This window comes from Miniopterus natalensis, chromosome X (assembly GCF_054644295.1).
Source record: "Miniopterus natalensis isolate mMinNat1 chromosome X, mMinNat1.hap1, whole genome shotgun sequence".
NCBI lineage: Eukaryota > Metazoa > Chordata > Mammalia > Chiroptera > Miniopteridae > Miniopterus > Miniopterus natalensis.
The window spans coordinates 93,477,491-93,500,576 of NC_142103.1; the positions used below are offsets into that span (position 1 = coordinate 93,477,491).

The 23,086-nt window shown below is 43.2% G+C and overlaps 1 protein-coding gene across 5 annotated transcripts in view; it reads right to left on the bottom strand.

Moving 5' to 3' along the window:
• The window catches only part of ZFX (zinc finger protein X-linked), a 75,182-nt gene that overhangs the window by 28,481 nt on the left and 23,615 nt on the right, over positions 1-23,086 (bottom strand). Inside the window, exon 1 of one of the 5 annotated variants that reach the window (XM_087829433.1) lies at positions 5,645-5,710. The exons of 3 other annotated variants lie outside the window; for them this stretch is intronic. The gene's annotated coding sequence lies outside the window, so the exon portion shown is untranslated. Of the gene's footprint in view, positions 1-2,410; positions 2,509-5,644; positions 5,711-23,086 lie in introns of those variants that run through there. One more of the 5 variants, XM_016209291.2, reaches the window with a different exon arrangement.

Here is a 23,086-nt window from a genome sequence, read left to right on the forward strand (position 1 = left end):
AAACATAAATAACACCTATTTTAAAATAACTATTTTCAGGAAAAAATAATAGTGAAAAGAGTAACATTGTTTTCCATTTTTGCAAACCTCTTTAAAAACAAGCTTAATAGAGGTCAGCTGGATTTCCTTAGCTGCTTGTGTTCAATTTATAACATCATGTGTCATATAGCCTCTGTACAGTACCCATGCAATGTACAGAAGAATGCGGCTGGAAGAATCTTAAGAGATCCCTGGGAACTCCTGAAGCACACTTTGAGAACCACTAAACTAGACCCACATACAACATGGATAAATCTCAAAAAACACAGTGCTAAGTGAAAAAAATGACAAACAGTATGATACTGTTTATGTAAAGTGAAAACATGCAAAGCAATATGCACTTGTTTCTGATACACACATATTGGGACAATGATTTCTTCTTGCAAAGAAAAGACAGGAATAAAATGAGGGGTACTCTAACTGAATCTATGAGATTTTCATTCTTTACACAAACAAAAAATGTTATGAAGCTAATATATAATAAAACAGTAAGATCTGTTAAATCTGGGTGATACCTGCTTCTCTGAAATATTTGTAATTTGATACTTGTAATTCTGAAATATTTTATAATTTAAAGTGGACCTCCCTTTGAGTAAACATAGTTATAAGATACCTGGATTTTATAAAACATTGTTTGAAAAAACAATTTCACATGAATAAGAATTACACTGGCTACATTAACCCCAAATAGTTAAACAATGGGGTGGGGGTTACTCAACTTATGTGGTGTACCTTAATATGTAGACCCCTTGGTCAAAGGACACACTGACTAGACGGCTTAAATAGTTGAAAACTATTCAACTACATAAAACTCTCTGTACCCAATAATTGAAATAATTGTTTCTGGAGATAATGACCATATGCCAGGTACTGCTTGGGGACAAGAATAAAACTGTTTCTACAATGAGTTTAGAAAAGATGACAAAAATATAAACACAGTTAAAATATAATAGATTATCCCTGGCCCACCGGTGTGGTTCAGTTGGTTGGAGCATCATCCTATGCACCGAAGTGTCATGGGTTCGATTCCTATTCAGGGCACATTCCTAGGTTGCAGGTTCTATCCCCATTCAGGGTGAGTACAGGAGGCAATAGATTAATGCTTCTCTCTCACATCAATGTTTCTCTCTCCCCTTCTCCCTCCCTCTCTAAAATAAATTTTTTTTTTAAAAAACACATATCCTCAGATGAGGATTAAAACATAATAGATTAAATGCTAATAAATTAAAGATGTCCATATTGCTTTATTGAGACAGAGAAGAAATAAGCCTAGGAAAATAATGATGCCATTAAGAAAAAGAAAGCCAAAAGCAGATGTTATTTCAAAGGCTCTGGGTTAAAAAAACATTTTTTTTCAATAAATAGTATTGGATATCTATTTACTATGTGCCAGATAAATCTGGTTTCAGCCATGTTGAGAGAGCCGGGCACCTGGGTGGAGATGGTCAGTAGGCAACTGAAAATGCTAGATAAGAAACTAAAAGAAAGGGCATGGTATGAAACACTGAAACCAGGGGAAAAGATTTGAGAAAAAAGGATAGAGGAGTGACCTTGAGGGAAATCTCATGATAGAAGACAGGGAACACTTTTATATGACACACCCGGTGACATGCTGTGGAACAGTTACCCAATTTAGGAATAAGTGGGATGAAAAGAAATAAAAGTACTGGTGAAAGAAAAAAGGCAGGTGAGGTTTTCTGCACAATGAGCAAACCTAGGAACGTTTACAAGGAGAGGGAAAGGCACCAGTGGAGTTTAGAAGGCAATGATGCAATAGCAAGATTCACGGACAGCTCAGTCCCTTGGGATGGGTGGGGTGCACAGGCAGAGCAGCTGGGCCTGAAGGAGGCCAATTCTTCCTGCAGGGAAAGAACAAGAGGGAGGGAAAGCCTAGGTAGAGACAGAGGAAGAGCATGACGTGGAAGGAAGGAACCGCAAATGATCAGATGATCATCTACCCTGACTTAAGTAAAAGATTAGGTAATCTCTGACAATGCTAAGGGGTTTCAAGGGTGGGTTGAAGAGCTTAAGAGTAAAAAAGTCTGGAATCGTGAGTGCACACACATAGATAATAAAAAAAAAGGTCATCAGTGACAATACAAGCACAGATGGTGTTAGAGAGAAAGCACTTACAAAAAGCAATGTGGAAAAAAATTGTTTTAATGTATTGTGAGCATGTTTTTAAAAAAGGAAACTTGCACCTATCTGAAACATCCACATAACTTAAAAACTAACACTTCATTTATCCAAGATGATAGGATAATAAGGTTTCCCACCAGTCAGTTTTCCAGATCAAGGTCTACTCTTTCACGCAAAAAGCATTTTATATGTAACTGTTTGGAATAGAAATCCTTCTAAACTATGCACTTACCTGTCTTCTTCATTATTCAACTTGAGTGTAACAATCTCTATCTTGAACGTCCACTCTTGCTGTACTGTGTGTGCAGCAATTTTCTATGTCTTTCCCAGCTGTCCAGATAGAAAGCAACTGGTTCTTCTAAGTGTACGTTTACTCTTACCACCTCGACAACCCAGCCCCCCTTAGCAACTTGCTTCCAGTGGGCCTCCATTTACAATGCACTGTTTCTCTAAATCATGGCCCTCTACAACAATCACGAGAATCTCCAGTTCCCTCTCGTCCTCTCACGGAGCATCAATACTCTGACCTGCAGCAGTCTAGGAATGGGAAAACTGAAACAAATTTCTAGTGAATACTTGTATTTTATATCATAAAATTCTAGGACACACATTCCCCACATGTGCATCTATAATAGGCAAAGATGTAAGCACAACATGACGAGGCTTCACTTAGCAAACAGCCTTCATTATTCTCTCAAACAAAAACTCTGTTACTCTCACCAGGGGGGAAGAACAGGGATTGCAAACAGCCATCTGAAGGCTACTGCCTTTTTAGTAACTGGCTCCTCTCTCTAATCTACTTCTCAAAACTGATTTCTTACAAAATTACCATGGGAATGCTTACAGGTTCATTCCTCATTTTAGTAAAGTAATCCACGACACTAGTCCTGTATTTTTCATCTGGTAAATGGAAAGTCAGAAACACCTCCCTATTTGTTTACTAGAGAAATAATAACTGAGCAAAAGGTTATCTGAAATGAGAAGTTAGGATAAAAAAAAGGAGCAGCTATCTAATAGATCACTGAAAAAGTAGCAAAATTGGCTTAACTTCTGAATATTCTTCTTAATCACCCCAGTAGTGAAAACACTGATCAACTTACTATTCTCATTATTTCTCAACTTTGAAACTTTTCCTAGTCTAATGGTACTAATCGAATATAAAGCCTGGCTACTTGAGGGCTCCCTGTGCTCCCCCATTGGGTATAAGCCTTAACACCTGGCAAGCAAGCTCTTCTACCATCTACCTTTTCTGGCCAGAATTCCCACCACTCCCCTACCTACCCCAGCCAAACTGTAAATACCTGCTGTTTTCCGTAGAATATTCACCCTTGAAATGTCCTTTCCCCACCTCCACCAGTGCCTAATAAAGTCCTATCCATCATTCAGTAACCTCAAAATGTCAGGAACGCTCCCCAGATGCTCCAAAAGGAAACCTTGCCTTCCTCTGAAACCTCAGTAATTGCTTGTACTTTTCTCGCAGCACTTCAGTGCACTTCACGTCGTCTCATCTACCATTAAACAACTAACTTCTTGCAGCCACACTACATTACAAGAACCGTTTTAATCGTTCTAAGCACCCAGCACAAGGTATCGCTGTGACTGGGCTCCGAGTTTACTGGAGAGTTGTACAGTATGCAAGCGAAAGTACTTTAAAGGATGGAATTACACCTTCGAATTTTTCAAATCAAATAAAGACTCCTACATACCATGATAGGTACATGAACAAAAAATACCGCATCACATTATGTTGTCCTTCAGTAAGAAAATAAAACTTTCTGCCCTTACTCCTGGGACCAAAAAAAAAAAAAAAAAAAGGAAATATTTCCAACAGATCACTAATAGCTTAAATGCACCTTTTTCAAAAAAATTATTTCCAAGTAAATGAGCTCAAAAGGCTCCTTTAAAATGTTATTCCTCCGTTTTCGTGATGTGCATTTTCACTTTTTCCCCTATTGGATAAAGAGTGGTGAGAACTTCCTTCCTAACCAATTGTATTTCTCTTGCTTTATTTAGACACTGGAGACGTCAATGATTGCTGGAAAACAACCACATCGAGGGCGCCCCAACAGCTTGGCCGATAATAAAATGTCTTGAGCTGCCATCCGCCCCGGCCGCCCTTGGGTGGTTAAAAGAGCCAGGGAAAGGCGCGGGGCTGGGGACGCTAAGGGACCAGATGGCCAAGCGCCCGGGAGGCGGCGATGGCCGCCTGCGCAGTTCAGTTAAAATGCAGCGGAAGCAACAGTCCGTCACGGGCCTGCGCGAGGCAGGGCAGGAAGGTGGCGCTGCCTCCGAGCGCCTGGAGCCTATCATGGCGGCGAGGGCAATGGCCGCCGTGGGGAGAGAGCACGCCCCCTCCGCGAGTACACGCAGCCGTGCCAGGCCTCCGGGGCCCGTCACCGGGGCCGCCGCCGCCGCAGCCCGCCCTCCAACCCCCCCTCACGGGCTGTAGCGGAATTTTCTCTTCCGACACCGCCTTCAAGATGGCGGCTCCCCCTCCCGGCAACCCCTTCAATCGTCCCCTGCAGCAGGCGCCGAGCCGCCGCCATCTTGTCCCCCGTCCCTCCCCCCCGCCGATATTTACATAGCGAAAATCGGCCCGGTCGGCCTGCGGCCTTCACCTCACGCCTGCAGCCTTCGCCTCCCGGCCAGGCCTCGCCCCTCCGCGGTGCCCCAGGCCGGCCGCGGCGTCGACCCGCGGCCCCTCAACCGCCTCCCAGGCCACCGGGCGACCCTCCCCCAACCCCCGCCCGCTCACTGAGCGCGCCTCCGCCGCCGCTCGGGGCAGCCGGGCTCCTCCCCGGGCCTAACTGCGGCCTCCTCGGGGCCTGCTCGGCGCCGCGCGCCACGCCGCCCGGCCTAGCGCGGAAGGGCGCCTTGCGGGCCGCCGACCAGGCCGGGACCAGGCCGCTGCGCGCGCCCTAGGCCCCGCGGCCGCGGCAGCGCCCGGAACTCACCGGACGGGCGGGCGGGCGGGCGGCGACGGTGGCGGGTGCTGCAGGCCGGCCTTTCTCTGGAGCACTGGGCCGGGCTCCGGCTGGTGGGGCGGGCGGAGGGAGGGAGGAGGGGCCGAGCTCGGAGCTGACAAAAAGCGGCCCAGCTCCCCGGCACGGGCCCGCCGTCAGCACGTCACGTCACCGCCCGGGAGAGAGACCCAGGAAAATGCGGAAGGGTAGAGAGGCCCCCTCCTCCGCCCGGTGGGTCCCCCTGGAGCCCCGGGTCGGTGAAGCAAGCGCCCCGCGGCCGGGGCGCCCAGTGGCCTCACTGCGGCGGGGTCTCGGGGGCCGGAGCCTCCGTGACAGCGCCCCCCTTCTTTCCACCTCCTCCCCGCTCCCTCCCGCCGCCGCCACACACGCGCCGCCGCCGCCGCCTTGGCCGTAAAGCCCGCGCGGGGCCCGGCCCGGCCAGGCCGCCCCCCACCGTCTCCCGTGGGCCGCGGCCGCCCCCCGGGCCCTCCCCGGAGACCTACTGCCTGTCCGCGCCCGTCCTGGCCGAGGCGCCTGCTCGAGTTGTTTGCAGGCCCTCAGACCCCCGCCCGCAGTAAATGTGTTTTCTTCATCCCCGTGGCTGGAGAAGAAGATAAATTTAGCAAACCCCGCCGTCCCCTGCTTTCGCTTTAAAAAAAAAAAAAAAAAATTCTTTGAAATAAAATGAAAATAGGCTTGGCAGTCCTAGTGGGTATGTGGGCAAGAGGAGGGGTAGAAGGGTGATCCTAGAGCAACTACTGAACCATTTATTTTAATTTTTTTAAAAAAGCATTCAGCAAGAAAGCCCAACTGATTTTATTAGTTTACGCGGGTCGAAAAAAAAAATGAGGAAAAGGGTTAGTTACATTTTGAAACTGGTTTCGCACATTGCAATGAACAGGAATTTTTAATGTATATTTTCTATATATCTGTGTTTCAGATTTTGGGAGCCTAGGAAATGGAACCTTTGTGTAATTGTTTCATAAGTTAACAGTTTTTCACATTCTCTAATAAATACGGAGAGAGGTAACAATTGGGTACGGATTTTTTTCCTTTTTTTACAAACTTCCTTAAACCTCTTAAAAAAAAAAAAAAAAGACTGGAGAGAAGGGGTAATATGTATTTGATGAAACAAAGCATTTATCAACCCCAAAACGTGTATTTTGCGTTTTCATTAGTTTAAATTGTTAGGCTTTTCCACACTGAACTTGGGACCCAAACTATGTTGAAAAGTTACTAATTAAATGGTAAATAGTGTGGTCTTTAATCAGGAATCTGACGTGCTTCATTTCTTCAATTCACTAAATGTTAGATAAAAACATTTTAAACAGTACAGAACACAAAATTTTCAAAACAAATAGCATCCTAGTGTAAAATCTCTTTAAATACAGAAGCCATATATTTGTTTCCTGTCATAACTTTTTTAAACTCCCAGAATGCAAGTTGTCCTTTCCTTCGGACATCTTACAAACCAAAGATACAATAAGAAGAAATCTCTGAGAATGTACTGGATGGCGATTTTCCCCCTCAAGGCTTCAGCTCTGATTTTTTTCAAGTGATTAAATTTCCTTTCAAAAATGATAAACAGCATGTCTTCATTTTTGAAAACCCCATCAGGCTAGGATATAGACTCTACTCACAGAAAGGTAAATAAAACTAAGTGAGAAAGAATGAGAAATAGCTTGTATACTCACACTAATGTAACTTCAAAAAACTGACTACCAGCGTTTCGGTACCTTCCAAGTACCTCCATTTAATGCTATGGTATGTCAAGAATGGGGTCTCATCAGCCATGCAACTGTAAGCAGCATGAACACAAAAACCTAATGTCAGCATCCTTGTTAGTTCTTCCATAATTATCATCAAATACTTCTAAGTCCACCAGTATAAAGCACTTAAGAAAAGACTGTCAAGGAGCACAAATGAAAAAAAGGTTTCCTCAACTTAAAAGACCAGAAGTAGTTTAGGTATCAATACTTTTAAAGAGCCCTTTGCCATTACTTTTCGTGCATACAGACTGTTAACTTTGATGGGAAACAAGGAAAGGAAAGCCTATTTCTATTAGTTACATTACATAAACTTTTACTGAAGTCCAACAAAAATTATTCCATAGATGATTATGCAGATGAGGTCAACTATACTTTTTTTTCATTTTCAAAAAAGGGAACGTAACTTCTATTTCAAATCCATTTATGGAAAGCTGTAAAGAACAGTGTATGATAAAAATCATTTCACTAGAAATACCCTTAATATAAAATACTTATGATAAAGTGAAGGCACAAAGGAAGTGTGAACAGTAGAGATCAGAAATCATTCTATGTTGTCCTGGCTGTATAACTCGGTTAGGGCGCCCTCCCAATATGCCAAGGTTGTGGGTTCGATGCCTGGTCAGGATACATACAAACATCAACCAATGAATGCATAAATAAGTGGAACAACAAATCTATGTCTGTCTGTCTCTCTCTCTCTCCCTTTCTCAAATCAATTTAAAAAATTTAGAAATCATCCAGTGTTATAATAAAGTACAAAATAAAGTTGATGAAAATATTCACAGTAGGACCTTGAGGACGCCTAAGATCACTGAAAGAGTTTGGTAATGAAGCACAGGGTGATTAACCTGACACCTTGCACTTAGAGGACCTACTACAGCCTACTTGCACTGATACACTTGTTCATTGTTTTAGTATTAATGACCTATAGAATTCTGGGCACAGGGGAAAAAAAGATGTTCTTGCCCTTGGGGAACTCTGAATAAGTAGGTTACCTATGGCAGAATAAAAACATTCTTAAGTGCTTCCATTTTCTCACTTAAATAAACACAATAAAGGGAAATTTGATTTAGGGAGATTGAGAGCAGAACACTTCAAAGGCATGTGCTGCGAATACAAAATAGTTGGTTACAAAGCAGTCAAGGGATTTTGGTTAGATGCTAATATTTATTTGTTCCTTCAGAGCTGTTAATGTATATCGGATAGTTAAAAGCATCTACTCAAGGGGTTGACAGTGTTTTAATAACTTAACAAAAAATCCCTGACATGTTTATAGGTCCTTGAGCCAGAAATAATACAAGGCCTTTCAATCATTTTTCCTGAGAAAGATTAGTCAGAAAAGAAGCTGTTAGAAAAAAGAAGAAAAAACACTGTTGATTTTCACTCCACATCACTGACTGCTGGAAATCCAAATAGGAGGCAGTAAGTTATTGGTTTATGAGAAAATATAGACCTTGAATAATGTTGTGGTAATTAATTTATATCCCAAAGGTTAAAAAATAATTTCCCCTAAGAAGGCTCTAATTTTATTGAACACCCCATAAAAATTAACCGTTTATCTGATACTTGACACTTAAGTCATCTTATATGCACCTATCTTAACATGAGCAAGTTGCATCATGTTGGAATTCAGCTGGCTATAATTAAGGCGAAGTAAGAATTTTTAATCTGAGTCTTTAAGCCACACACTCTCCCCAAGGGAAATAATTTTAAAATAAACAATGACTGACAATTAGGTGATTTTCAAACAGTATTTTTCACACGAGTCATTAGTTGAATAAGACATTGTTTAATTCCTGAAAATCACCAACAGCCAAGTTCTTCATGGATTATAAATCACAGGACACAGCAAACAAACTAGCTCCACTGAAGAGGTGAAAATCAATATGTGAGGCCTAGAAACAATGACCAGTAATAATGAGCATGCTGGGTGTCCAGATTGTTGCCTCTATATACAATTTTCTACTAGAGGAACCACAGTTCTGAGAGAAATGACTGAATCCTGGGCTAGAGCCGAAAAGAACACGATGAACCAGGGATATCTTCTCATAACAAAAAGCTTACTAGGGGTGTGTCAAAAGGTCTCAGGAGCCAGTTTAAAGAGGTGCCAGTTGGCTAAGATTGAAAATTTTGAATGTCAAAAGAATAATTGCTATGGATTGAAACGCATCAAGTAGGTTGGTGAGTTTATAATGGGATTTTAAAAAATGATTAACTAGCCCTGGCTGGTGTGGCTCAGTTGGTTGGGCGTCGTCCCTTGCACCTAAAGGTTGCTGGTTTGATTCTCAGTCAGGGCATGTGCTCGGGTTGCAGGCTCAATTGCCAGTAAGGGGTATGCAGGAGACAGCTGATTGATGTTTCACTCTCACATCGATGTTTCTCTTTCTCTCCCTCTTCCTTCTTCTCTCTCAAATATCAATAAAAGTATTTTTTAAATGATTGACTACTGGTGATGGTTGCACAGCTTTGTGAATACACTAGAAATTAGTGAATTGTATACTTCGGAAGGGTGGATTTTATGGCATGTGAATTATGTCTTGATTTTTTTTTAATGATCACCTTTGGAGAATGCTAGAGAATCAATTCATTATTTTGAAAACTAGTAAAGGGAAAGATCAGGCACGTATCCCGTATAAACTGCTCCTCAGGCTAAACACATAGTTGATGTAGGGAGTTTTCTTTTAATAGAAGTATTTCAACTAATACATGAAGGCTTGATAGAGTTAGAATATCACCATTTTGCAACCCCTAATGACTCAATGGATCTAGGCAACAACCATCAATGACTGCTAAGCAGAGTGACCACCAGGCATATGCCTCATGATGGAAGTACACAATACGACTGATACCATTTTAATTAGCTAGTTTTAATAATAGGAAAGGAGCAAAGGGGGAAGGCCAGACAGTATAAACGTCATTTGGGCAGCTTCACTAAGAAGCTGCAACTTTGCACTCCCCAGGGAACCACCAACCTATTCCCTGCAAAACACTGGGGGAAGGGATCCAACAAAGGGAAAACAGATGCATGCCCAGTAAAGTTGGGGGGACACAGGGAAGGTACTTGCCTGTCAGTCACGTGAACCTGGGAACAGAGACGGTTGGCCAGTATACATAATCCCCTAAACAAGAGAGCTTCCTCTCTTGTTGCTCTCTTGTGCTTCACTCCTGGCTTGTGGGGCTCTTTTTTTGCTCCGCTTCCTTGCATTGGCCCCACACACAATGGACTGATGGGCTGCAGCAGGAAACACAAGCTAAACTAGCCCAGTGCTGGACTGGACCCTGCTCCAACATGGAAAGGAAACTCTGGACACTGGCTCTGATTTTAGCTCTAGTGAAGCCCCAGCTATACTTCTTTTATAACTGGACTAAAGGAAATGGGGCTCTGGAAACCCAGGGATGTAATTCCACAGAAATAAAGCTTTCTACTACATCTCAGCCTCCCATGCCAGTCTTAGAAAGTTCCTTTTCTCTGGATATCACAAGAATTCCACCCCCGCTAGCAAGCAGGGGAGATGAGGCCCTCTCCAACCCATTAACACCACTAGCCGAGAAAAATCAAACCTGAACCTGATCAACCCTCTAGCTCTAACTGCCAATTTACAGGAAATACAGGGGACAGAGAAGCATATCAATGAAACCACAGGGATGCAATCAACTAAATCAAGATGGTGGGAAATTCTGGGACCTGCTTTCTTCAACAAATAAATTAAGAGAAAAGAATTGGAGGGGAAACCAATAGATGAGAAAAGACTTAAAAGGCATATCAATCAATTGCTGTATATTAACTTTATTTCCATCTTGATTCAAGCAAGTGTAAATAAATGATGAGACAACTGAAATGGGAACACTAACTGGATTGTTGTCAACAATGACAAGATATAGGCTGATATAAACAAATTATTGTTAATTTGGTTCAGGTATAATGATAGTGTGATTATATCTTTAAAAAAGTCCCTATGGTTTAGAGATACATTATCAAACTATTTACAGATAAAATGGTATGCTATCAGAGATGGCCTTCAAAATAATATGGGAGAGTCCCGGCAGAACAGGGGTTGAGGGTACAGTGGGTGGGGGATGTAACTGAAACAAGACTGGCCATGAGCAGACAATTGTTGAAGCTGGATGATGGGCACATGAGGGGTTCATGTATTATTCTAGTTTTGTGTATATTTGAAATTTTCTTTTTTTGTTGTTTTTTTACTTTTTTATTGAATTTATTGGGGTGACACTGGTGAATAAAATTATATAGGCTTCAGGTTCACAACTCTATAACTCAACATCTGTACATTGTATTGTGTGTTGACCATCCCATCACTTTCCATTACCATTTATCCCCCTTACCCTCTTCTAAGTCCCCCCGCCCCCCTTTCCCTCTGGTTATATTGATACCATTGTAGTTAACCCTAGTTATGAATAACTGGGAAGGAGCAAAGGGAAGGCCAAATATTAATGGGCATGCCATTTGTACAGGTTTGCCAGGAAGCTGCAGTTTAACACTCCCCGCAGATCACTGGGGGCAGGGACTGGATAGGGGAAGAACAGCATGCCCAGTAAAGTCTGGGTGACATAGGGAAGGTTCTTGCCTGTCAGTCTCACCTGGGAACAGGTCATAGGCCAGAGTAGGCGTGGCCACTGCAAGAGTGGAAAGATTTAAAATATTTAATCTCCTAAACAAAGGAGTTCTCACTCTTGTGCTCTTGCTTTTGCTCTGTTGTGTTTTGGGACTCTTGGGACTCTTGTTGCAGGGGGCGCACTCTCTTGGCTCCCCTGCACTCACCCACATGGCCCACAGCCCTGTGGACCCTACACTGTGGACTAACGGACTGCAACTAGCCTGATGCTAACCAGGACCCAGCTCCACCATGGAACGGAAACTCTGGATGCTGGCTCTGCTTCTCGCTCTACTGAATCCCCAGCTGCACCTCTTCCAGGACTGGATTAAGGAAATAGGACTTTGCAAACCGAGGGATTTAATTCCACGCAAACAAAACTTTCTACCACATCTCACCCTCCCATGGGGGCCTTCAGAAATGCTTATTCCAAGAACCCCAAGCCCACTAGCAACGGAAAAAGACCATCCATGCATTGCTCCAATAACAGTATATTTGAAATTTTCCATAGCAAGGCTAAGAAAAAAACAATAAATATACAAAGATTAAAAAATACCTTCAAATTTCAAAGCATCTTTGGAGCGGGGCAAGTGCTACAGATATTAGTTGCTTCCTTTCTCACTTTTCTTTGGACCTTATAACCACTTATTTTCAAAACAATTAATATAAATAAGCAATAAAATCAATAAAACTAGAAATTAAGAAAACTGCAATGGTTTTCAAATTTGCCTTGCTAAAGATGCGGATTCCTGGGCCTCGAATCCTACAAATGCTGGGGTTTTTTGTAGGTCTGGGATAAAGCTCAGGAATCTGCAATTTAACCAGGAGCCCAGGTGATACACATGCCTGGCACATACCAATGATACTATAAGAAATATTAGGACATCCTGGTAAGTGCCTCTTTGCTCACATTTACAAGAGTTTCTCTTGGAGTATAAAGGAGTAAAATTGCTGGATATGGCACATTTTCAATATAACTCTCCAAAATGACTATACTAATATACATTCCCTCCAGCAAAAGAGAATTCCCAACTTCCCATTCCTTCGCCAATTCTTGATGTGCTCATACTTTTTAATTTTTGCCAAGAGCATAACTATCTTACAGAGTGACCTCTCAGTTAGTAATATTTGTTAAAGCAGCTCTTGAAAATTCTACCATATTTTAAACAGACTCCTTTTTAATGATTTTTCATTATTGCAATTATTTTCAGTATTACAATGACTTTTCACCCCAAAATGGTTAAATAAATATGCTCAAAGGAGCGATAATTAAACATTACAGTTTAAGGCAGAAATGTTCTCACCAGTTAAGGACACAACAATCCGTCAGAGAATCTCATATGGAATAAATTTGAATTGTGCTCTGTGTTTACATGAACCACAAATGTTTTTTATTTGTTTTTGCATACAGACATCAAGCAAATAGAAACAACCCAAATTGAGAGCAAAACAGGAAGAAGCAGCTGGCAGAAATGTGGAAAGTTTCGTAATTCTCAAAAAGGTGAGGCAAGCCAAGGACACAGCAGGAATCTGACTGACTGAAATCAAGGTTTCTATAAAGTGTGAACTGTGCACAGGACTCCTAGGTGCCCCGGCAGTGGAGCCCCCCTCTATGGTCATAGCACTGTATTGAGGGAAAATTCACATGAAAATTAAGGAAGTGGTCAAGTGACAGCATTACATGGTCTGGTCTGGTGAGGAGTCACTTGGGGAACGTTTTTGCTGAAAAGAATGATTTTTGTGAGAGAACCAAAGAAAAGAATTATCAGTAAAAGGTTCAAACTGAGCCTGGGCTCTGGAGCAGAGCTTCTCGAACTTTAATGGGCACACAGGCCCCCTGGGGATGCTGTGAAAATGCTCCTTCTGATGCAGGATGGGGCCCCAGGGCCTGCACTTCCAAGGAGCTCCAGGGCCATGCTGAGGAAGCGGGGATCTCTGCACCCCTGCAGAGCTGTTGCCCCCCACCCTGACTCTGCATGAAGTCTGTTGCTGAGAAATTCTGTAGCGCAAATACCTGTTGGCACTGCTGCTAGAAAGGCAGTGGGACACGGACAAGCAGAAACCCTTTGGGGGCTGGCCTGTGGCAGCCAGTGGCTTAGAGTCCTCCTGTGGGCATGACATGGCCCAGGAGGGCTGAGAAGACAACGAGTCGGCAGCTCCTGGCATTGACACTGGATCGCCCACGTCCATGCCCCCAGGAACTCAATGTTCAGATGTGGAGGAGAGAGAAAGTGATGAGAGAGATGACACATACGAGGACAAAGAACAACAAATTACAGGTGCGTGATGTTCCCGGCCAAGAGCTACATGATGAAAGATGTTTTAGAAAAAGGTTTCTAAATTTAAGGGAAATCTCTGTGTAGACTGAAAGAACTTACCCCATTTCAGGGAAAATTCACTATCTATACACACTTGGCAACAATTTTTAGCTACAAAAAAAAGACAAGCTGCAATCACCAAGACAAGAGAAAACAAATCACTTGTTCTGCACACTACTCGGTGCTTTACATGCATTCTCTCCTTTAGATCTCATCATGTTATTGGTGGGGTGTCCTCTGCGTCCCCGCCTGTTACCAGTGGAGGTGTTCTTGCGATGTTGCACGGAAATGAATTTCCTGAGATTTGCACTTGCACAGGAGGATGAGTGATCTTTATTTTCACAGAATTAAACCCCTGGGTCCCCAATGGCGCATTTCCCTTCATTCCACCATGGAAAAAGTCCAATCTTGTCTTCAGCAGGGCCAGAATAAAGGCCAGTGTCCAGAGTTCCCACTCCATGTTAAAGCACAGTCCAGTCCAGCATCCTGCATCCTGCATGTAGAGTCTGCAGGGCCCTGAGCCATGCGGCTGCTAAGGCCACATGGCTATGATGAGAGGATGGGTAAGTGCAGGTCACGGACCGAGAGAGGAGCAAGTGTGCAAGAGCACAAAAGAGAGAAAACTATATTCCCACATTATCTCAGGCTTGCATTGGGGTCCACCCTTCTAGCAAATGATCCTTTTTTCAAGCTACACTGACAGGCAAGCACCTTCCCTACGTCACCCTGTCTTCACTGCACATCCGCCCATCTCCCCCTTTGTTCCATCCCTTCCCCCAGTGATCTGCAGGGAACAGACCAGTGGTTTCCTGGGGAGTGTGCAGTTGTAGCTTCCTGGTGAAGCTGCCCAGATGGCCATGCTTATAATGTCTGGTCTTCCCTTTGCTCTCTTCTTATTATTAATATTAATAACTAGCTAACTATAATGATAACAATAAGGTGACCAGATTCAGGGGCTCGAACCATGTGGCCAGGATCCCTTTGCTCTCCAGCTGCCTGCGCTCTTTCCATCCTTCTGGGGGCGGACAGGCTCCCTCCAGACGTGGCACAGGCAGCTCCGGCTCACATTATCCTGGCTCAGTAACCCCAGAAGAAAGAGATGGAGTCTCTCCTGGTTTCACTATAGAAGGTCTCCAGTTGTCTTTATGCTATGTGCTCGCCCTTGGGTCCATCACGGTGGCCAAGAGAATGGAGCAAGATAACTGGCCAGGGCAGAATTAAAAGGGTGGAGAGAGAAAATAAACAAATAAAAGAGAGGTTTGGCCAACAAATGCAAAGGGTCCGCGACAGGGAGGTCTATGAGTTGCCCCACTGTACAGATGATGAGAGCAAGGATTGGAGAGGCCTACTGACTTGCCCAAGGTCATACATCCAGTATACATTGAGGAGGCGAGGATTCAAACCAAGGCAGTTCGATGAGCGCTCTTAACCACTATGCTATAAGGCAACAAAGACCGTTTGGTTTCAGACGTCTCTGCAACATCAGCTTTCAGAAGAAAATGGAGCGAGTTTCGGTCAAGATGGCGGCATAGGTAAACATGGTACTCACTTCCTCCCACCGCCACACCAAAATTACAACTAAAATACAGAACAACCATCATTCAGAACTACCTGAAATCTAGCTGACTGAAAGTCCTATAACTAGGGCATTAAAAAAGCACATCAAGAGGGGTGGAGACTCGAGGCAGAATTGCAGAACCAGCTGGTCTGACACCCACATAGGGCAGTTTAAACCCGGGAGGACATCTGGGCAGTGGGGGTTTCCCGGAGGAGTGAGGGGTCCCAGCCCCACAACAGGCCCCCCAGCCCAGGGCTCCAGGGCTGGGAAGAGAAGCCCCACAATTTCAGGCTATAAAAACCAGAGAGGACTGTGGCTGAGGGACGGGGAGGCTGTGGGAGTCCCAGGCAGTTCCTCTTAAAGGGCCCAGCACGGACTCACTCAGACTCACTCCCTCTGGGCTCTAGTGCTGGGCAGCACCTTGAAAGGCACCTGGGACATTTGGGGAGGAATTAACTTGCCTGGAATCAGAGCCATAGCTGAAGGGGCAGCTTTCTCCAAGTCAGAAGTGCTGGCAGAGGCCATTGCTCCTTTGATGAGCCTTCCCAGACAGAGCTAGCACCATATCTGAATCTCCATCAACCTGGCTCACACTTTTCACCCCGCCCTGGTAATTCCCTGAGACCCCGCCCCTCCCTACTTGCAGGCTCATCCAAACCACTTCCAGTGGCTTTTCCATGTAACTGGCCTCTCTTGCCTCATGCCTGGGATTTTCTTAAAATCTCTTAAGTAGAAGCTGGCCTCAGTGTGTCCCATACTTCTTGATAAGTGGCCTCAGGCCCGGCACTAGCAGTATCCCACTTTGCTTCATAGCTTGGTCTCTCCTGGGCACCTCCAAGCGCAACACAAGTAGCAGCCAATTATGGTTTGCTGTATAGCTCATGCTGGGTGGCCCTGGGCCAGGCACAGGCAGTAGCGCACTTTGTACCTCCCAGGAGACCCCAGAGACAATGCACCAGTGGTAAAGTTCAGACCATGCCAGATTACAACCCTACCACATCCACGAGTGACACACTCAAGAGGTGGCCTCGCTGAGCACCAAAGCCCCACTGAAGCAAATCCTGCTCCATAGGGGCATTTCCTGCATAGCAGCTCTTCTGTTGTAGTCATAGCTGGTCCTCACAGATGATTGGCCTGGGGGTCAATTCCTCCAAGTTACACCAACAGCAATCAAGGTTCAACTACAACAGGACAGTGAACACAGCCCACACAGGAGAGTACCTAGGGTGCCCAGTTCAGGTGACTAGGGAGGCTGAGCCACTGGGCCCTACAGGACACCTACTACACAAGGCCACTCTACCAATTCCAGGAGACATAGCAGCTCTACCTAATACATAGAAACAAACACAGGGAAGCAGGCAAAATGCAGAGACAAAGAAACATGTTACAAATGAAAGAACAGAAGAAATCTCCAGAAAAAGAATTAAATGAAATGAGAGCAAGCAAACTAATAGATACGGAGTTCAAAACAATGGTCATGAGGATGCTCAAGGAACTTAATAAGAAGTTCAAGGAATTTAGTGAGAATTTCAAGGAATTTAATGAGAATTTCAAGGAAATTAGTGAAAACATCAACAACATAAAAAAAACAACAGTCAGAAATGAAGCATATGCTAACTGAAACAAAGAATAATTTACAGGGAATCAACAGTAGAGTAGAGGACGCCAAGAATCAAATCAGTGCTTTGGACTATGAGGAAGCAAAAAACACCCCATCAGAAGAGCAAAAACAGAAAAGAATCCAAAAATATGAAGATAGTGTATGAAGCCTCTGGGACAACTTCAAGCAAACCAACAATCTCATAATGGGGATGATGGAAGGAAAAGAGGGAGCAAGAAATTGAAAATCTATTTGAAAAAGTGATAGAAAACTTCCCCTACCTGGTAAAAAAAATAGACTTACAACCCCAGGAAGTATAGAGAGTCCCAAACAAGATGAACCCAAAGAGGCCCTCAGCAAGACATATCATAATTAAAATGCGAAAGGTTAAAGACAAAGAGAGAATCTTAAAAGCAGCAAGAGAAAAGCAGTTAGTTCCCTACAAGGAAGCACCCATACGACTGTCATCTGATTTCTCAACAGAAACTTTGCAGACCAGAAGGGAGTGGCAAGAAATATTCAAAGTGATGAAAAACATGGAACTACAACCAAGATTGCTCTACCCAGCAAAGCTATCATTTAGAATTGAAGGTCCGATAAAGAGCTTCTCAGACAAGAAAAAGCTAAAGGAGTTCATCACCACCAAACCAGTATTACAGGAAATGCTGAAGGGTCTTCTTTAAGACGAAGCTAATGGCCTGGCCGGCAGTGACTCAGCAGTTGAGCTATGATCCAGGAGATCGTGGTTCAATTCCTGGTCAGGGCACTTACCTGGGTTGCAGGCTTGATCCCCAGCAGGGAGCGTGCAGGAGGCAGCAGATCAATGACTCTGTTTCATCATTGATGTTTCTATTTCTCTCTCCCTCTCCCTTTCTCTCTCTGAAATCAATTAAAAAAAAAATTTTTTTTTTAAAAAAAAGAAGCTAATGAACAAAATAAACTGATGAACAAAATAGACCCAAAGACACTGAAGCATGCAACAGACCATCATATGCGTAACCCACGGACACAGAAAGTAATGTGATGAAGGCTTGGGGAGGGGGCATGAGCAGAGGGGAGGGAGTTAATGGGGAAAAAAAAGGGGACAGCTGTAATACTTTCAACAATAAAGATAAAAAAGAAGAAAATGGAGCAGCGGCTAGACTTTTTTAGAGAAAAAGATTATAATCAAAGATTCGTACACTCTGCCAAACTCTTTCACAATAATAGCTAACAAATATTAAACACATACCATGTGACAGGCCCTGTTGTAAGTTCTAAGAGAACCTCTGCACTACTACACCTGAGCTGGGGGGAGGGGAAGATGGTGTCCCACTTCTCCCAGAGTGACACATCTGTTTTACAAGAGGGGAACTGGGCAGGGATAATCGGCCTGGGTCTTCTCTTGCCTCTTCCAATATGGAACCTCTGCCCTGTGAGCAAGCTGGAACAGGGGCGATCAGGCGGGACCCAGTACCACAGCCTGTCGCACGTGTAGTAGAATTTTTGTCCTATTGTGGAGAGTGGGCAGGGGAGGGAGTTCCAATCCTCTGCCCTGCACCTGCCCGGATGAAGCTTCTGCAACACAGAGCTGATGAGAGATGAGAGATGCTGCTGGTTTGTCCTTCCTGGAGTGAACCCATAGTCTAAGACTCGCAGCTGGCAGGAAGAGGGAGCCCCATCTTCTTGGCTGCATCTTCCAAGAATAGAGTTTCCATCACACTGAGCTGGGGAGTGGGAAACAGACTGGGGCTCAAATGGTACACACTCCCATTGTTCTTACAAGGTCTAGCAGGAGATTTTCTTGAATGAATGTTTCTATTCGCTGTATGTCCTTGGAACAAATTCCAGAGACTTTAAATGGTTGGGTTTTTAAAATAATTTTCACCAGTTAAATGGTTCTTTTACTGGGGAGAGTATCTCTACTACCCTCCTGACCCCAACATTTTGGAAGTCAGTTACCTCAATGGGTTTGGTTTTTTTTTTTTTAAAGTGAAAAATATGTTTGGTAGCATTTTAAACTCATGATTCAAACATTTTTCATGTGTTTCAATCCACTGCAATTATTTTTATTAGTGCTCAAATTATCCCAACTATGGCTAATGGAAACTTCTTTAAGTTGGCTCCTGACTCCTTTTGACATGACCCTGACAGTCGTTCACTGCTCTCTTGCTATTAAAAGACTATGTACAGCTCTGGCCAGCATGGCTCAGTGGTGTGTTGGCCTGTGCACTGGAGGGTCTCAGGTTCGAACCCCAGTCAAGGGCATGTACCTGGGGTGCAGGTTGGATCCCCGCCCCCCAGTCAGGGCATGTGTGGAAGGCAACCAATCGATGTGTCTTTCTCACATTGACGTCTCTCTCTCTCTCTCTACTCTCTCTCCTCCTCCCCCCTTCCTTCTACTCTCTCTAAAAGTTAATGGAGCCCTAGCAGGTTTGGCTCAGTGGTTAGAGCATAAGCCTGTGGACTGATGGGTCCCGGATTTGATTTCAGCCAAGGGAAAGGGTTGCAGGCTCGGCCCCAGTCCGGGCATGTGCATTGGAGGTAACTAATTGATGTGTCTCTCTCACATTGATGTTTCTAGCTCTCTTTCTCCCTCCCTTCCACTCTCTCTGAAAAGCAACACAAAAATATCCTCGGGTGAAGATTAAATAAATAAATAAATAAATAAATATCAATGGAAAAAATATTCTCACTCCTCAGGTGAGGATTTAAAAAAAAAAAAATACTGTGTACATTCCCTCCCCCAGATCCACAGAATGCTTTTGAAAAGCTTAAAGTCACACTGAGCAGTATCAAAAAGTATATATGCCTTCCAAAGAAATGAATTAGATAAAAGCAAACAGTCAAAGGGGGAAAAAAAATTTTAAATCATAAAACAAATAAAAATGATAAGGAAACACTAAAAATAGCATAGAAAAATATGACATAAATAATGAAACAAATGTATTAGTGATCATGATAAATATAAAAGGAATCTACTCCCCTATTAAAAATGAAGATTCACAGATTGGATTAAGAATTCAATCTTATATTGGACAACATGGATGGACCTAGAGAGTATTATGTTAAGTGAAATAAGTCAGACAGAGAAAGACAAATACCATATAATTTCACTTATATGTGGAATCTAAAAAACAAACCAAGAAACAAACTCATAGATACAGAGAACAAACTGATGGTTGCCAGAGGGGAGGGAAGATGGGGGTTTGTACAGAAAAGGTGACGGGATTAAGTACACACTTCCAGTTATAAAATAAGTCATGGGGATGTAATATACAGCATAGGAAATAGAGTCAACAATATTGTAGTAACTATGTACAGGGACAGATGGTTACTAGGCTTATTGTGGTGATCACTTTGTAAGGTATATAAATGTTGAATCACTATGTTAATATAATACTGTATGTCAACTATAATTAAAAATAAATTTAAAAAATATTTTTTAAAATGTGAATTTCATGTTATTTAAATAAATCACAAAACAAAAAAAATTAAGGTAAAGAAAGGGGAAACATAAAACAAATGCATATTAAGAGAAATAAAAAATGTAAATATTTACATTAGTAGAATTTGACATTAAAAAGTGACATTGACATTTATAAAGCCAAAATATGAAGGATAGAGGATCATTTAATAATATGACTAATAAATCTTGCTTAATAGCTTTCTGGAAACAAACATGCATACTAGACAATATCCCTTTTTTTCCCCTAGTGCCCATGGAACATTTATAAGACTAGAATATACAGCTGCACTGACAGTGGCACTTAAACAGGGTTCAGTTGCTGAAGAAGGGACCCAAAAGGACAAAGCTTTGAAATGTAGTTTGTTAAAGGGAAAGGACACATTATAGCAAGAGCCTGAAAATCAGAATAAACATCGCAGCATGTGACTCACAGCAGGGGTCTGGAGAGGCCAGGTGCAGGCTCCACGTCTCTTCCCTGCCTCGGCCCCAGAATCAGCCATTTCTTCAAGGGGCCCTGGTTCCATTTATTGAGAATGGTATTTAGAAACAAAGATCTGGATGTGTGCTCTTTGCTGCTGAGGTGTCACTGCTTCTGGGGCATCTCAATAGTCAGAACCAGGAAATATATCTAAGTATACTACCCCACGTATACGTACATAGCTATATTTCTGCATCTACCAACTAGAATACAGTATTTATGTACAGTTCTTTTTGTCCTTAGCCTTAGGTTATCCAGTCAAAGCACTGTCTTTTTTATTTAGCTATAAGTGACATATAACATTATATTAGTGTCAGGTATACAACATAATGGTTTGATGGTTTTATATATTGTGAAATGATCACCACAATAAGTCTAACATCCGTTATCGTACATAGTTACAGAATTATTTTTTTAAATGTTTAATGTTGACACTATTGCAGATGTCCCCCATTCCCCCCCCTTGCCCACCTCCACCCACTGCCTCCTCCCCCCCCCCTTTACCAAACTCTTGTCTATGTCCATAGGATATGCATTTATGTTCTTTAGCTAATCCCTTCACCCTCTTTATCCAGTCACCCCCACCCCTCCCCTCTGGCATCTGTAAGTCTGTTCCATGTATCCAAGCTTCTGGTTCCATTTTGTTCATCAGGTTTTTTGTTCATTAGATTCCACATATGAGTGAGATCATGTGATGTTTGTCTTTCTCTGCCTGGCTTATTTCACTCAGCATAATACTCTCCAGGTCCCTCCATACTGTAAAAAAGTGTAAGAGCTCCTTCTTTACAGCTGCGTAGTATTCCATGGTGTAAATGTCCCACAGCTTTTTTATCCACTCATCTACTGATGGGCACTTGGGCTGTTTCCAGATCTTAGCTATTGTAAATAATGCTGCTATGAACATAGGGCTGCATATATTCTTTCTGATTGGTGTTTTAGGATTCTCTTAGCAGCTTTCATATATGCAATACAGTATTATTAACTATAGTTGCCATGCTGTACATTACATCCCCATGATTTATTCTTTTTATAAGCAAAAGTTTGTAACTTTGACCACCTTCACCCATTTCCCCCACCCCCAATCCCTGCCTCTGGCAACCATCAATCTGTTCTCTGTATCTCTGAGCTTGAAAACACTCTTTCAAAGTTTCCCTACCCTCTTCTGACCTTACAGCACACATTTTTTTAACATGATTAGATTCATTTGTCACACTCTGCATTCCATCTTGGTATCACTGACAACCAGGTTGATTTTTTTTAATTGGCACAGAGTAAAGTTCATTCTTGGTGGTGTATCATCTTATAGGTTTTGACCACTGTAGAGACATATGTCCATCGCCACCCTTGTGCAACGCATTATGTACTCATCGATCCTTCTCTTCCTCCTCCCCTTCCCCCCTACATCCCGATCCCTGGCAACCAATGATCTACTTTCTGCCCTGTGTCCTATGGGAGACTGAATAATGACCCCAAAAGATCCAGGTCCTAATCCCAACAACCGACGTATGTTACATCCCTGCAAAAGGGACTTTGCAGATGTGATTAAGTTAAGGATCTCATGATGGGGAGATTATCCTGGATTATCCAGGTGGGTCTTAAATGTAATCACAAGGGTCCTTAAGAGAGAGCTGTAAGAAAGTCAAAGGAGGTAGGAGGAGACATGAGGATGGAAGCCAGAGGTTGGAGTGATGTGGGGAAAGTCAAGAACTAAGGAATGAACGCAGGTGGCTCCCAGAAGCTAGAAAAATGAAGGAAACGAATTTTCCCCTCGGGCCTCCAGAAGGAACCAGCCCTGCAACACTTTGACTCCAGCCTAGTGAAACTGATTTCAGATTCCTGGTCTCCAGAACTCTAAGAAAGTGCATTTGTGTCGTTGTAAGCCACCAAGTTTGTGGTAATGTTTTACAGCAGTGACAGGAAACTAATACACATCCCTATAGCTTTGCCATTTCCAAAATGTCACATTAATGGAATCATGTAATACTTTTGGGTCTTTGGAGTCTGGCTTCTTTCATTTGACAAAATGCATTTAAGATTCATCCATGTGGCCCTAGCCCGTTGCTCAGTGGTTGGAGCGTCGGCCCGTGGACTGAAGGGTCCCAGGTTTGATTTTGGCCAAGGGCACATACCTCGGTTGCAGGCTCGACTGGGGCCCCTGCGG